This window comes from Rattus norvegicus, chromosome Y (assembly GCF_021556685.1).
Source record: "Rattus norvegicus strain SHRSP/BbbUtx chromosome Y, alternate assembly SHRSP_T2T, whole genome shotgun sequence".
NCBI classification, from domain to species: domain Eukaryota; kingdom Metazoa; phylum Chordata; class Mammalia; order Rodentia; family Muridae; genus Rattus; species Rattus norvegicus.
Window position 1 is genome coordinate 27692420 of NC_141555.1, and position 12955 is coordinate 27705374.

General features: G+C 35.4%; 1 long non-coding RNA gene across 1 annotated transcript in view; it reads right to left on the reverse strand.

Annotated features, from left to right (window-relative positions):
• Positions 1–12955, reverse strand: part of LOC147997992 (uncharacterized) — a 244858-nt gene that overhangs the window by 17892 nt on the left and 214011 nt on the right. The window contains exon 11 of the long non-coding RNA XR_015647301.1: positions 10000–10115. This is a non-coding gene — a long non-coding RNA (uncharacterized LOC147997992). The remainder of the gene's footprint in view (positions 1–9999; positions 10116–12955) is intronic.

Here is a 12955-nt window from a genome sequence, read left to right on the forward strand (position 1 = left end):
AAAGGCCAGCTCACTGCACAATCACTTGATATCATGGAACAATTCTGCCAACACTAAAAAGGGAAATCTCATAAAGAGCCCGGTACCCGAGTCCACAGTTTCTTACCTTCTGTTTCATTGTGCACACTCTGGCCACAATTTCATTACAACCAGTTTGAAACCAAAGGTATTCTCTGCACCAAGGATCCATTTCTATTATATTGTCATATTCAGCCATGTTCAGTTAAATTTAAGCACCGACCACACCAAAGACCAGGTTTATAAAGTATCAAACAGAAACCTGAGAAGAAATGCTACAAAAATACATTCATAACTAGTAAATAAACAAAAGGTCTTTTACTAGTTTAAACACTGCATCTATCCCTTTACATTGTCTTGAATGTTTCTGGGTATATTCACAAGCCAAGAAAAATGTGTTTAAGTCAAGAAACAACTTGTAAGATTTACTTTTCTCTGTCTATTATATAGACTATAAAGACTAAATTTAGATATCAATGCTTAATAGAAAGCAATCTTACCTGTTGTGTCCTTTCACCTGTTTCTCCAATGTTTCTTTTTTATAATTGAAAAAAAATATAGTTAACCCTGTTATTAAAATTTTCCCCGGTCCACTTCAATTTCTACTTCAATTCTGAGTGATAAGTCTAACTGGGATCTGATTACATATATTGGCCACATACGTATTTTTCTTAAAAATCCTGAGGCAATGTTTTATATGCCTGAAAGTATTCTTTTGCGAGAGCAGTATTCTGGAAATTTAGTTCATCACTTTACATGGTTTTCTCTGAATGAATTTATTATTTGCTAATTTGTTTTAAATTTTTAGGAGTATTGTGTGTGTGTGTGTGCCTGTGTGTGTGTACATACACACATACATGTATATGTATGCTTGCTAATTCAACTTTAATATGAGCATAGAAATTGCTTGAGTCATATTGATAATTTATGGAGATAGTGTATTTTAGTATATGCTGTACATAAACTTGAAAATACATTATGTATATTTCTTCAAATGCAATGTTTAAATATGTATATTCGATCTAACCTACTAATTGCAGTTTAAGCATTTTCCAACATTAATTTTATCTTATTAGGTGTCTAGAAAGAAATACATGGAATCATGAATCATCTCTTAACTCCAACTGTAGGTAGACTCAATGATATATCTTTTTTTGTTGTTGTTTTTTTTTTTTCGGAGCTGGGGACCGAACCCAGGGCCTTGAACTTCCTTGGAAAGCACTCTACCACTGTGCTAAATCCCCAACCCCATGATATATCTTGCTTTTATACATGATTGCTCACCTTTGGTTCATTAAGCATATATTTAATTTGCTCTATGTATATTATAAGTTTGTGCCACATTGTTTATATGTATTCGTTGATAATTTACTTCTGTCAACAAAAATTAAAAATAAATGATTTATATACATTATTTTCAAAATCTAAGATCATTCAGTTTCTTCCATAATCAAATACCATAATGCATAAATATCAGAAACATTTCTTGTTTGTGGCTATTAACAAAAATTATTTGATGTACCATTACTACAAACATATTTGATATTATCCATTGAAGTTTTTTCAAGGAGTTGTCTAACTTTTAATAAAGGGAAGTATAGTAAAATTGTTAGTATCTTTCTTTCTCAAATGATATCAGTATTTTTTCAATCTATATTCCTTTAAATTGAAAAAAAGATTTTTGTTTATATAACTCATAACAAAAAGGGACATGTTGGGTATAGACAGCAAAAGAGACCAAAGGAAGTTAATGCCAAACTCTAACATTTGTGCCAATATCAGAAATGGGAAATGATATTTTACTGTATGATTAATTTAATGAGACAAAATGTCATTTTTATCTAATAATTTTCCTGACTATTTTATGTATTTACATTTCAAATGTTATCTCTTTTACTCCCTCTCCCATAACCCCCACCAGATACATGGCATCGCTGAGGATGTTCCCATTCCCACCAATCCACTTCAACTTCAATGCCCTGGCATTACCGTACATTGGGAAACAAGTCTTCACAGGATTAAGGGCTTTTCCTTTCAACGATGTTAGACAGTGCAATCCTCTGCCACATATGTGGCTGCACTCATGGGTCCCTCAATCTTTACTCACTAGTGGGTGGTTTGATCCCTCAAATTTCTAGTGGGGTCTGGTTGGTTGATATTATTGTTCTTCCTGGGGTTTTGCAAACCCCTTCCGCTCTCTAACAACTCCATTGAACCCCCTTGTTCTGTCCAATGTTTAGCTACAATCATCCTCACCAGTGTCAGTAGGGTTCAGTCAGAGTCTCTCAGGAGACATCCTTATCTGAGTCCTGTCAACAAGGGCATGTTTGCATCAGCAATAGTGACTGGTTTGTGTGACTGCATATGGGACAGATCCCAACAAGAGGCAGTCTCTGGTTTACCCTTTCTTCAGTCCCTGGTTAACTCTTATCCTTGTATTTCCTACCATGAATATTTTTCCCCTTCTAAGAAGGAATGTAACATCTGCATTTTGGTCCTCTTTCTGCTTGGGCTTCATATGACCTGAGAATTCTTTCTTGTGTATTCCACACTTTTGGGCTGATACACACTTCTAATAAATGTTTACCATTTGCGTTCTTTTGTGACTGGGTTACCTCACACAGAATGATAATTTCTACTTCCATCTTAAGAATTTTATACAAAATTTGTTTTTGATAGCTTAGAAGAACACAGGTGTGTAAATGTACCACATTTCCTTTATCCATTACTATGTGGAGAGACATCTGGTTTCTTTTCAGCTTCTGGCTATTATAAAAAAGAAAGGTGCTCTCAACCTGTAGCATCACGTGCCCTTCTTATATGTTGGAGATCTTTTGGGTATATATCCAAGAAGTGGGTTTGTGGTATCCTCAGGTAGTCCTATATCCAACTTTGTGAGAAAACTCCAGACTGATTTCCAGAGTGGTTGTACAAGCTTGCAATCTGACCAAACATGGAGGAGAGTTTGTCTTTCTCCACCTCCTTGCCAGCATCTGTTGTCATCTCATTTTTTTACTTTAGCCATTCTAACTGGAGTGCGCGTAACCTTAGAATTTTGTGATTTTCATTATCCTGATGGCTAAGGATGTTGATATTCCTCAGTAGAGAATTCTGTGTTTAGCGCTATACAGCATTTTTGAAAGGACTATTTGAGTCTTTGTATAGATTGATTTTAGCCCTCTATCATATGGAAGATTGGTAAAGATCTTTTCGTAATTTGTTGATTGTTCCTTTTTCCAAATGCCACAGCCCTAGCCCTACAAGAGCTTTATGAAGTCCCATTTGTAGATTCTTGATCTTGGAGTAAAAGCCATCGGTGTTCTGTACAGGAAACTTACCCACTTTTTCTTCTATTAGTTTAAGATTATATGTCATTTTTTGTGGAGAAAGTGATGGCAAGGAAGGATTTCAAACCATAGTCAACTACATAATTGTGGACATTTGTTCCCAAAATTGTGGGTTGTTCCCCAGGACGATAATAGCTGGACTGAATCCACGTTTTATCTATACAAAATGGGGAAGTATGGACCTAATGGGAATAATGAAGACAAAAAAATAAAAAAAAATATCACAAAAGCGTAAACTAATAGAAGCAAACCATTACCGCAAACTAGCACAAACAATTTTATGTTCTAACCAGAAAAGGCATCAAAACTAAAGTCACATTTGTGCACCCTACGTAAAGACAAAAGTGAGTGGGGCATGGTCTTATTTCCCTTTTTTGTTTTTCAAGTACCTTACAGAAACAGGAATCTCATACTGCTTTTTCCATGATTTATTAAAGGTTTTTAAGCCCTCATGTATTAAAGTACCATTTGAAAGTATTGATAGCTGCTGCCTAGGTTTTTTTTCAAGTTCACAAACTTCTTGGAATAATGTTCCAAAATGTAACTAGGCCCAACCCTGAGCTATAGAATTATGACAAGACGATAATAACAGATATTTTCAAGGCGCAAGCACTATAGTACTATACAATTGAGTACAGTAATCCAAATTAATTCAAATAGCTCAAGAGAGAAGGAAGATACATCTAAAAAAGGGTTAGAAAAGTGGTGAAGAATGAACTCCTTCATCGTGTATGCCAGCATTCATGGTTCTGCAGTAAGTCCTACAAGGCAGAATCCAAGTAGCAATGAGAGGAAAGAACTCAGGACAAGACAGGGAGATAAACTAGCATGGTGGGAAATGTTAGTGAAAAACTTAGATATGAAAATGTCTTGTAAAATTAAAAAGGGATTTTTTCTTTATTTTCTCATTCCAATCAAAAAAGACATCCCTGAATGATTCTCCTCTAAGACTTCCATAAAAGAGGTAAAACAAAAGCCAACATAAACATTAAACGATTGAAAATGAAACAAAAGAAAAAAAAAACTTCTGTATGTTTCAGAGCAGGATCACAGGAAAATGAGCTGAATCTGGTCAAGAAGAAACCTAGAGTGGCAAGCAGGAGCTAGAATTAAGAGCTGCAAGAAATAGGGAGGGGAGCAGTGACAGGAACATGACCACGCCTGAGATATAAGGCTGGGCCCTTTACAGGGGCACAGAATGAGGTAAGAAAATATTTCAAATAAAGCAGCATCTATCCTTTCTGCTCACCTCAAGTAGCCCATCCTCGAAAAACCCCCATTTAGGGAATAATACAGAAGAGTTGTGGTATGTATGTCACTCACTTCCCATTTCCTTTTAACCCTGTCTCCGAAGTCAGGAAATATGAGCATTTTGTATTTCCAAGAAGAAAAAAACCTCCCCAGGTATAAGGACGTCCTGAGGACCATGTGACAAACTGAAATATGTGAGGGCAGAGAAGGTGGAGACGTCTCATTCCACAGAGCAGAAATGTGACTGCCCAAGTTAAAGGGATAAGGAAACCATATCAGGTAAACCAGGTCTCATAACATTAAACTTATTTATATTATTATTAACTATTCTTAGTTCAAATCCCTTTTCAGCTCAATCCTCATTTTGAATGAAGCTGATTTATCCTGCAATGTGTCTGTACCATATTCTCTTCCTAGGATTGGCTTTCATCATGGGAATAATAGATGATTGTGGCAGCATAGGTGTTGGTTTTATCCCTATATATCACTTCCTTTACGTACTATATGTGTAGTAACATTTAATGACTTTCATTTGGAGGTATAAATGATTGAGCTAATATATATATGGTTTAAACCTCTATTGACAGTATTTAGAAAATATCAGGTATCCATTCTCTGTAAATAATTGCTTCTCTCATATGATAAGGAAACAATAAAATTTTGTTCTAGACAAAATAATCTCTATAATTTTAATATCTAATGATACAGAAGAACATTAAGATAATGTGGAATATTTAATCAGCTGAACTGCATATCATTTATTTAAGAATAATGAGAATTATTGATATGTTTCTAAATCTAATATAAGAACAAAAACCAAAGCATTAAATAAATAGTGGCAGAAGATCAGGGTCAATTTGTTAAATGTAGCTTACCTTCAGATCCACTGTTTTCTTTTATTTAGTAAAAATTTAAATACTCTTCTTCAGTATTTTTCATCCTGTCATTGACTCTATTTTCAAAGCACTATCCGATAACTATCATGATTGTTAAATTTAAAACCAAGAATTTTGCATGTGTCAATCACTTTCTGCATTTCCTTATTTGCGGTTTATTCTGTTCCCAATGGCCATGTTCGGTAGAACTCATGAAGAATTTCTGGCTCTTCTAATGAAAATTTTCTGAAAGCATATATTATTCATAGTTGTAAAATGCTGTGCATATGTTTAATAGTACTGGATATTATAGTTAAAATCATCTGGATTCAGAATTTCTGCATAACACACTAAAATACTAAATATAAAAACTAGAGGGGTTGGTGATTTAGCTCAGTAGTACAGCGCTTGCCTAAAAAGTGCAAGGCCCTGGGTTCGGTCCCCAGCTCGAAAAAAAAAAAAAAAAAAACTAGAAGAACTAGAATTTATTACATATTTTTTTCTCTTCTAGGGTTTGTAAATTTACAAAAACTAAGCAAATGACTTCTTTCTGTGAAATTCACATTCATGAGCTATTAAATACTAATCAAACAGCCGTGTCAACCCCCATAAACTTGGATTAAATTCTAATTGCAATCTAAAATGTTTGTAGTAAGTAAATGGGCAAATAACTTGCTGAATATACTAAATAAGCATGTAGTATAATCATAGGTTTGCTCTTTATTAAATAAGAACTCCCAGATATAACTTGGTAAATACAGATAATGAATTAAGTTTTTTCTTATATAACAGCTAATAATGCTCTGAGTAATGGCTTAAATCACAAAACCATGAACAGTAAGTAGAAATGTCTAGTGAGTTACAGGTTCTTTCAAGCATCTTGAAGTAAATCGATCTAAAATAAATTCCTTTAAAATTCTTCTAAACCCACTTATCATGAAATATTTCAAATCAGAGTAAATAATCCCAACACCTTTTCATTTGCTCAGAAAAAAGACATTAGCTTTATTTGATTCCTGCCCTCCCCACCCTCATTCTTCTACCAAAAACATCAATTTCCAACATAGCTCTCTGATATGACTCTTTTTCATTATCACTGACACTACTTCCAGATAGACTTCAAAAACAGCCTTCAAATCATTCTCGGTATCATTTCATAATACATAAGTAACCAGAGTCCCTTCCTATATACATACTGAGTTAAACAAACTTATTTAAAACTATTCAATTATTTCTAAGATATTTTCCATAAATAAAAATTTATATCTCTTATATTGTTTCTGTAAGCCCATATGCTTTATTTGCCTAAGCTTCAGATTTATTTCGTCCTCTCTTCCATCACTTAATCTATACAACCTTCTTTCACATTTACTTTTTGTATATGTCAAGCTCTTTTTCCTTTTATTTACCTTATATTTATTGTAATATTGCCCAAAATATAGTTCAATATTTTTCATCTTATTTAACTTAACTGTCACTTTCTTAGGACAGTCTCAATGAACTTATTTCTAAAATAGATTCTTGAATTATTTGCATACAATCACCTACAACACACTGATTTATGCATTCACTTCTTTCTTTTTTCTTATATCTTTATGCAATTTTTATAAAAGAAAGCTCATAATACTTTTTATTCATTCATAATCTATACCACTATTATGGATCCCGGTACATTAATGGATACTTATTATTTATTACATGATTCAGAAAGTTGTAAAAATAAACTTTATGCTTTTCTTCGTTTTAATGAATATGCATTCCATGCGTTGGTTAAACCATCATGAAGTAATTAAGTGAGTTGATAAATATATTAAAATTCAATTACCTAGATTACATTGTCTAAACATTTTATTTTTCAACGATAGTCTATTTCATATTCAACAGCAATCCTTTGTTGACTGAGCAATTATCTCAGTTAGGAATACATTTGACATGTAAGAATATGATACCTTATTTTAATTCATAGCGCCCATGTAAAAATGTCAGGCGCCACTCATGTGTTGTCCAGTCTCTGAAGATACAAAGGGATGATCATTCCTAGGGGCTCACTGGTCACAGAGTCAAATTTCATTTGTGAGCTTTTCCAGTGAAAGATTAAAAATCAAGAGGACCCAAAGCTATGTTTCCATAGCTGAACCTGTACCTCACCTCTCTGTGCCCAGACACCACTAGGAAATGGCTGGATTTCCAGGAGTACTGACACACTCAAGATCACATTAGAGACTACCACTTCTCAGAGTCCTCAGAACCCAGGAAGAGAGGGGCAGTCTGCTACAGGATACTTTTGATTTCTATCTATTCCTTGTAGCTGAACCTGTTCCACAGCTTTGGTACACAAGATGCTTCAGGAACGACCTAATCTCCATGGAGTGCTGACACACAGGCTTACAGGAGGATCAATCCATTGTCAGAGACAGTAAAACCAGCTAACCCCAGAGATAACGAGATGGCAAGAGGGAAGTATAATAGCCTAAGCAACATAAACCAAGGCTACATGACATAATCAGAACTCAGTTCTCACACCAACGCAAGGCTAGGATACCCTCAACAGAACAGAAAAGAAAAAGAAATGTTTGTACTTCAAATCACTTAACATGATGATGTTAAAGGATTTTAAGAAAGACATAAATAACTCCATCAAAGAAATACAGGACAACAGATGTAAAGAGATAGAAGCCCTTGTAGAGGAAACACAAAACTCCCTTAAAGAATTACAGGAGACCATAATCAAACAGGTGGAGGAATTGAACAACCCATCACGAAAAAAAATATTTAAACAGCAACAACAACAACAACAAAAACACACAAAAAGAGTCACTCTGGATATGGAAAACCTGGGAAAGAAATTAGGATTCAAGAATGCAAGCATCAAACAACAGAACATAAAAATTGAAAAGATTATCAGAGACAGAAGGTACCATAGAAAACATTGACACTACTGTCAAAAAATGCAAAACACAAAAACTCCTAACCCAAAACATCCCAGAAATCTCAGACAAAAGGAGTCGATAAAACCTAAGGATTATAGGTATAGAAGAGAATGAAGACTCCCACTTTGAAGGGCCAGTAAATATCTTCAACAAAATTATACTACAAATGTTCCCTAACCTAAAGAAAGAGACAATATATGAGAAGTAAATAGTACTCCAAAAAATTAGACCAGAAAAGAATTTTCTCCCATCATATAATAGTCAAAGTATAAAGTCCACAAATCAAAGAAAAAATATTAAAAGCAGTAAGGCAAAAAGGTCGACTAACATAAAAAGGCAAACCTATCAGAATTCCACCAGACTTCATAAAAGACACAGATCCTGGGCATATATCACACAGATTCTAAAAGAACAAAAATGTCAACCCATGCTACTATAAAAACTCTTAACAACATAGATGGAGATATCAAGATATGCCACACAATAGCAAATTTAGAAAATATATTTCCACAAATCCAGTCCTTCAAAAGATAATATATCTAATGTTCCAGAACAAAGAGGGAAACTACACCCCCACACAAAGCAAGAAAATAATCTACTTTGAAAAAACACTAAAGAGTTAAAGAAGATAGCCACAGAAACATAATTTGATATCTAACAAAAAAATTAACAGAAAAAAGCAAATATTGGTCCCAAATAAAACAAAAAACCAAAGGACTCAATTCTACATAAAGAGTGTGTGTGTGTGTGTGTGTGTGTGTGTGTGTGTGTGTGTATGCATATATATATATATATATATATATATATATATATATATATATATATATATATATATATATATATCCCAGCATTTTGCTGCTTAAACAACACAATCCAATGACAAAGACAAATATATGTTCAGAATGAAAGGTGGGAAAAAAATTTTCCAGCCAATGTTCCCAAGAAAGAACCTGGCGTAACCACTCTAATATCAAATGAAAGAGACTTTCAAGGAAAAGTTATGAAAAATGGTAATGAAGGACATTTCATACTCATCAAATGAAAAATATACCAAGAAAAAAATCAATACTGAATAATTATGCTACAAAATGAGGGCATACTCATTCATCAATTAAACTTTACTAAGCTCAAAGCATACATAATTCCATATACAATACCACACTGTCATAAATGCACAGATCATGGAAAGAGAAACTAAGCAAGGACACAGAGAAACTAACAAGGTATGAACCAAATATTTTTAACAAATACCAATACTACCTTTCATCCTAAAACAAATAATACACCTCCTTGCCATGGGCCAGCCCTAAGATTGATCTTCTTTCTCCTGTTCGTTCTTCTTGAAGAAGCTGAGGATGAAGGGTGTTAGCTGAGGGTAAGACTTTGTCTTACGAAATATGTGGTAAGATTTTGTCTAACAAGATATTTTGGGTTGCTGTATAATAATAAGTTTACTTATCTAAGTTTAAGTTACTAAGTTTCTGTACCTGATTTACTTATCTATGTCTAAGTCACTATGCTGTGCTAGTGTAACTGGTCTGCCTTCTGAGACCAGAAACTGCAGTCTCTGGCACTTACCACCTCATTCTGAAACAGCAGGAGATAAAGTAGAGGATTACTTGCTGGAGCCTTTTCCATTTTGTCCTTATGCTTTTTGCTTGACAGGCTAGGGAGAAGCTTGGAGCCATCAACATCTATTAAACCATGAGAAGTGCATAGCAATTACAGAATTAAAAACTTTTACATAGACAAATATGCATAAACATATAATTTCACACCTGGATTCAATAAATGTGCATTGATACATTTCCACTGAAATTCAGCTGGGCCCAAATTTCATGCAATCTCACAATTACATTATTTTTTCCTTTTTTATTAACTTGAGTATTTCTTATATACATTTCGAGTGTTATTCCCTTTCCCGGTTTCCGGGCAAACATCACCCTCCCCCCTCCCCTTCCTTATGGGTGTTCCACTCCGAACTCTCCCCTCATTGCCACCCTCCTCCCCACAGTCTAGTTCACTGGGGGTTCAGTCTTAGCAGGACCCAGGGCTTCCCCTTCCACTAGTGCTCTTACTAGGATATTCATTGCTACCTATTAGGTCAGAGTCCAGGGTAAGTCCATGTATAGTCTTTAGTTAGTGGCTTAGTCCCTGGAAGCTCTAGTTGCTTGGCATTGTTGTACATATGGGGTCTTGAGCCCCTTCAAGCTCTTCCAATTCTTTCTCTGATTCCTTCAACGGGGGTTCTATTCTCAGTTCAGTGGTATACTGCTGGCATTCGCCTCTGTATTTGCTGTATTCTGGCTGTGTCTCTCAGGAGCAATCTACATCCTGCTCCTGTCAGTCTGCACTTCTTTGCTTCATCCATCTTGTCTAATTGGTTGGCTGTACATGAATGGGCCACATGTGGGGCAGGTACTGACTGGGTGTTCCTTCACTCTCTTTTTTAATCATTGCCTCTCCCTTCCCTCCCAATGGTATTCTTTTTCCTCATTTAAAGAAGGAGTGAAGCATTCACATTTTGATCATCAGTCTTGAGCTTCGTTTGTTCTAGGGATCTAGGGTAATTCAAGCATTTGGGCTAATAGCCACTTATCAATGAGTGCATACCATGTATGTCTTTCTGTGATTGGGCAGGATGATATTTTCCAGTTCCAAACATTTGCCTACGAATTTCATAAAGCCGTTGTTTTTGATAGCTGAGTAATATTCCATTGTGTAGATGTACCACATTTTCTGTATCCATTCCTCTGTTGAAGGGCATCTGGGTTCTTTCCATTTTCTGGCTATTATAAATAAGGCTGCGATGAACATAGTGGAGCACGTGTCTCTTTTATATGTTGAGGCATCTTTTGGGTATATGCCCAAGAGAGGTATAGCTGGATCCTCAGGCAGTTCAATGTCCAATTTTCTGAGGAACCTCCAGACTGATTTCCAGAATGGTCTTACCAGTCTGCAATCCCACCAACAAAGGAGGAGTGTTCCTCTTTCTCCACATCCTCGCCAGCATCTGCTGTCACCTGAGTTTTTGATCTTAGCCATTCTCACTGGTGTGAGGTGAAATCTCAGGGTTGTTTTGATTTGCATTTCCCTCATGACTAAAGATGTTGAACATTTCTTTAGGTGTTTCTCAGCCATTTGGCATTCCTCAGCTGTGAATTCTTTGTTTAGCTCTGAACCCCTTTTTTTAATAGGGTTATTTGTTTCCCTGAAGTCTAACTTCTTGAGTTCTTTGTATATTTTGTATATAAGGCCTCTATCTGTTGTAGGATTGGTAAAGATCTTTTCCCAATCTGTTGGTTGCCGTTTTGTCCTAACCAAAGTGTCCTTTGCCTTACAGAAGATTTGCAGTTTTATGAGATCCCATTTGCCGATTCTTGATCTTAGAGCGTAAGCCATTGGTGTTTTCTTCAGGAAATTTTTTCCAGTGCCCATGTGTTCAAGATGCTTCCCTAGTTTTTCTTCTATTAGTTTGAGTGTGTCTGGTTTGATGTGGAGGTCATTGATCCACTTGGACTTAAGCTTTGTACAGGGTGATAAGCATGGATCGATCTGCATTCTTCTACATGTTGACCTCCAGTTGAACCAGCATCATTTGCTGAAAATGCTATCATTTTTCCATTGGATGGTTTTGGCTCCTTTGTCAAAAATCAAGTGACCATAGGTGTGTGGATTCATTTCTGGGTCCTCAATTCTATTCCATTGGTCTGGCTGTCTGTATCTGTACCAATACCATGCAGTTTTTATCACTATTGCTCTGTAATACTGCTTGAGTTCAGGGATAGTGATTCCCACTGAAGTCCTTTTATTGTTGAGGATAGTTTTAGCAATCCTGGGTTTTTTTGTTTTTCCAGATGAATTTGCAAATTGTTCTGTCTAACTCTTGGAAGAATTGGATTGGTATTTTGATGGGGATTGCATTGAATCTGTAGATCGCTTTTGGTAAAATGGCCATTTTTACTATATTAATCCTGCCAATCCATGAGCATGGGAGATCTTTCCATCTTCTGAGGTCTTCTTCAATTTCTTTCCTCAGTGTCTTGAAGTTCTTATTGTACAGATCTTCTTCTTGCTTTGTTAAAGTCACACAGAGGTACTTTATATTATTTAGGTCTATTATGAAGGCTGTCGTTTCCCTAATATCTTTCTCGGCTTGTTTCTCTTTTGTATAGAGGAAGGCAACTGATTTATTTGAGTTAATTTTATACCCAGCCACTTTGCTGAAGTTGTTTATCAGATTTAGTAGTTCTCTGGTGGAATTTATGGTATCACTTAAATATACTATCATATCATCTGCAAATAGTGATATTTTGACCTCTTCTTTTTCCGATCTGTATCCCCTTTATCTCCTTTTGTGGTCTGATTGCTCTGGCTAGAACTTCAAGAACTATATTGAATAAGTATGGAGAGAGTGGGCAGCCTTGTCTAGTCCCTGATTTTAGTGGGATTGCTTCAAGTTTCTCTCCATTTAGTTTAATGTTAGCAACTAGTTTGCTGTATATGGCTTTTACTATGTTTAGGTATGGGCCTT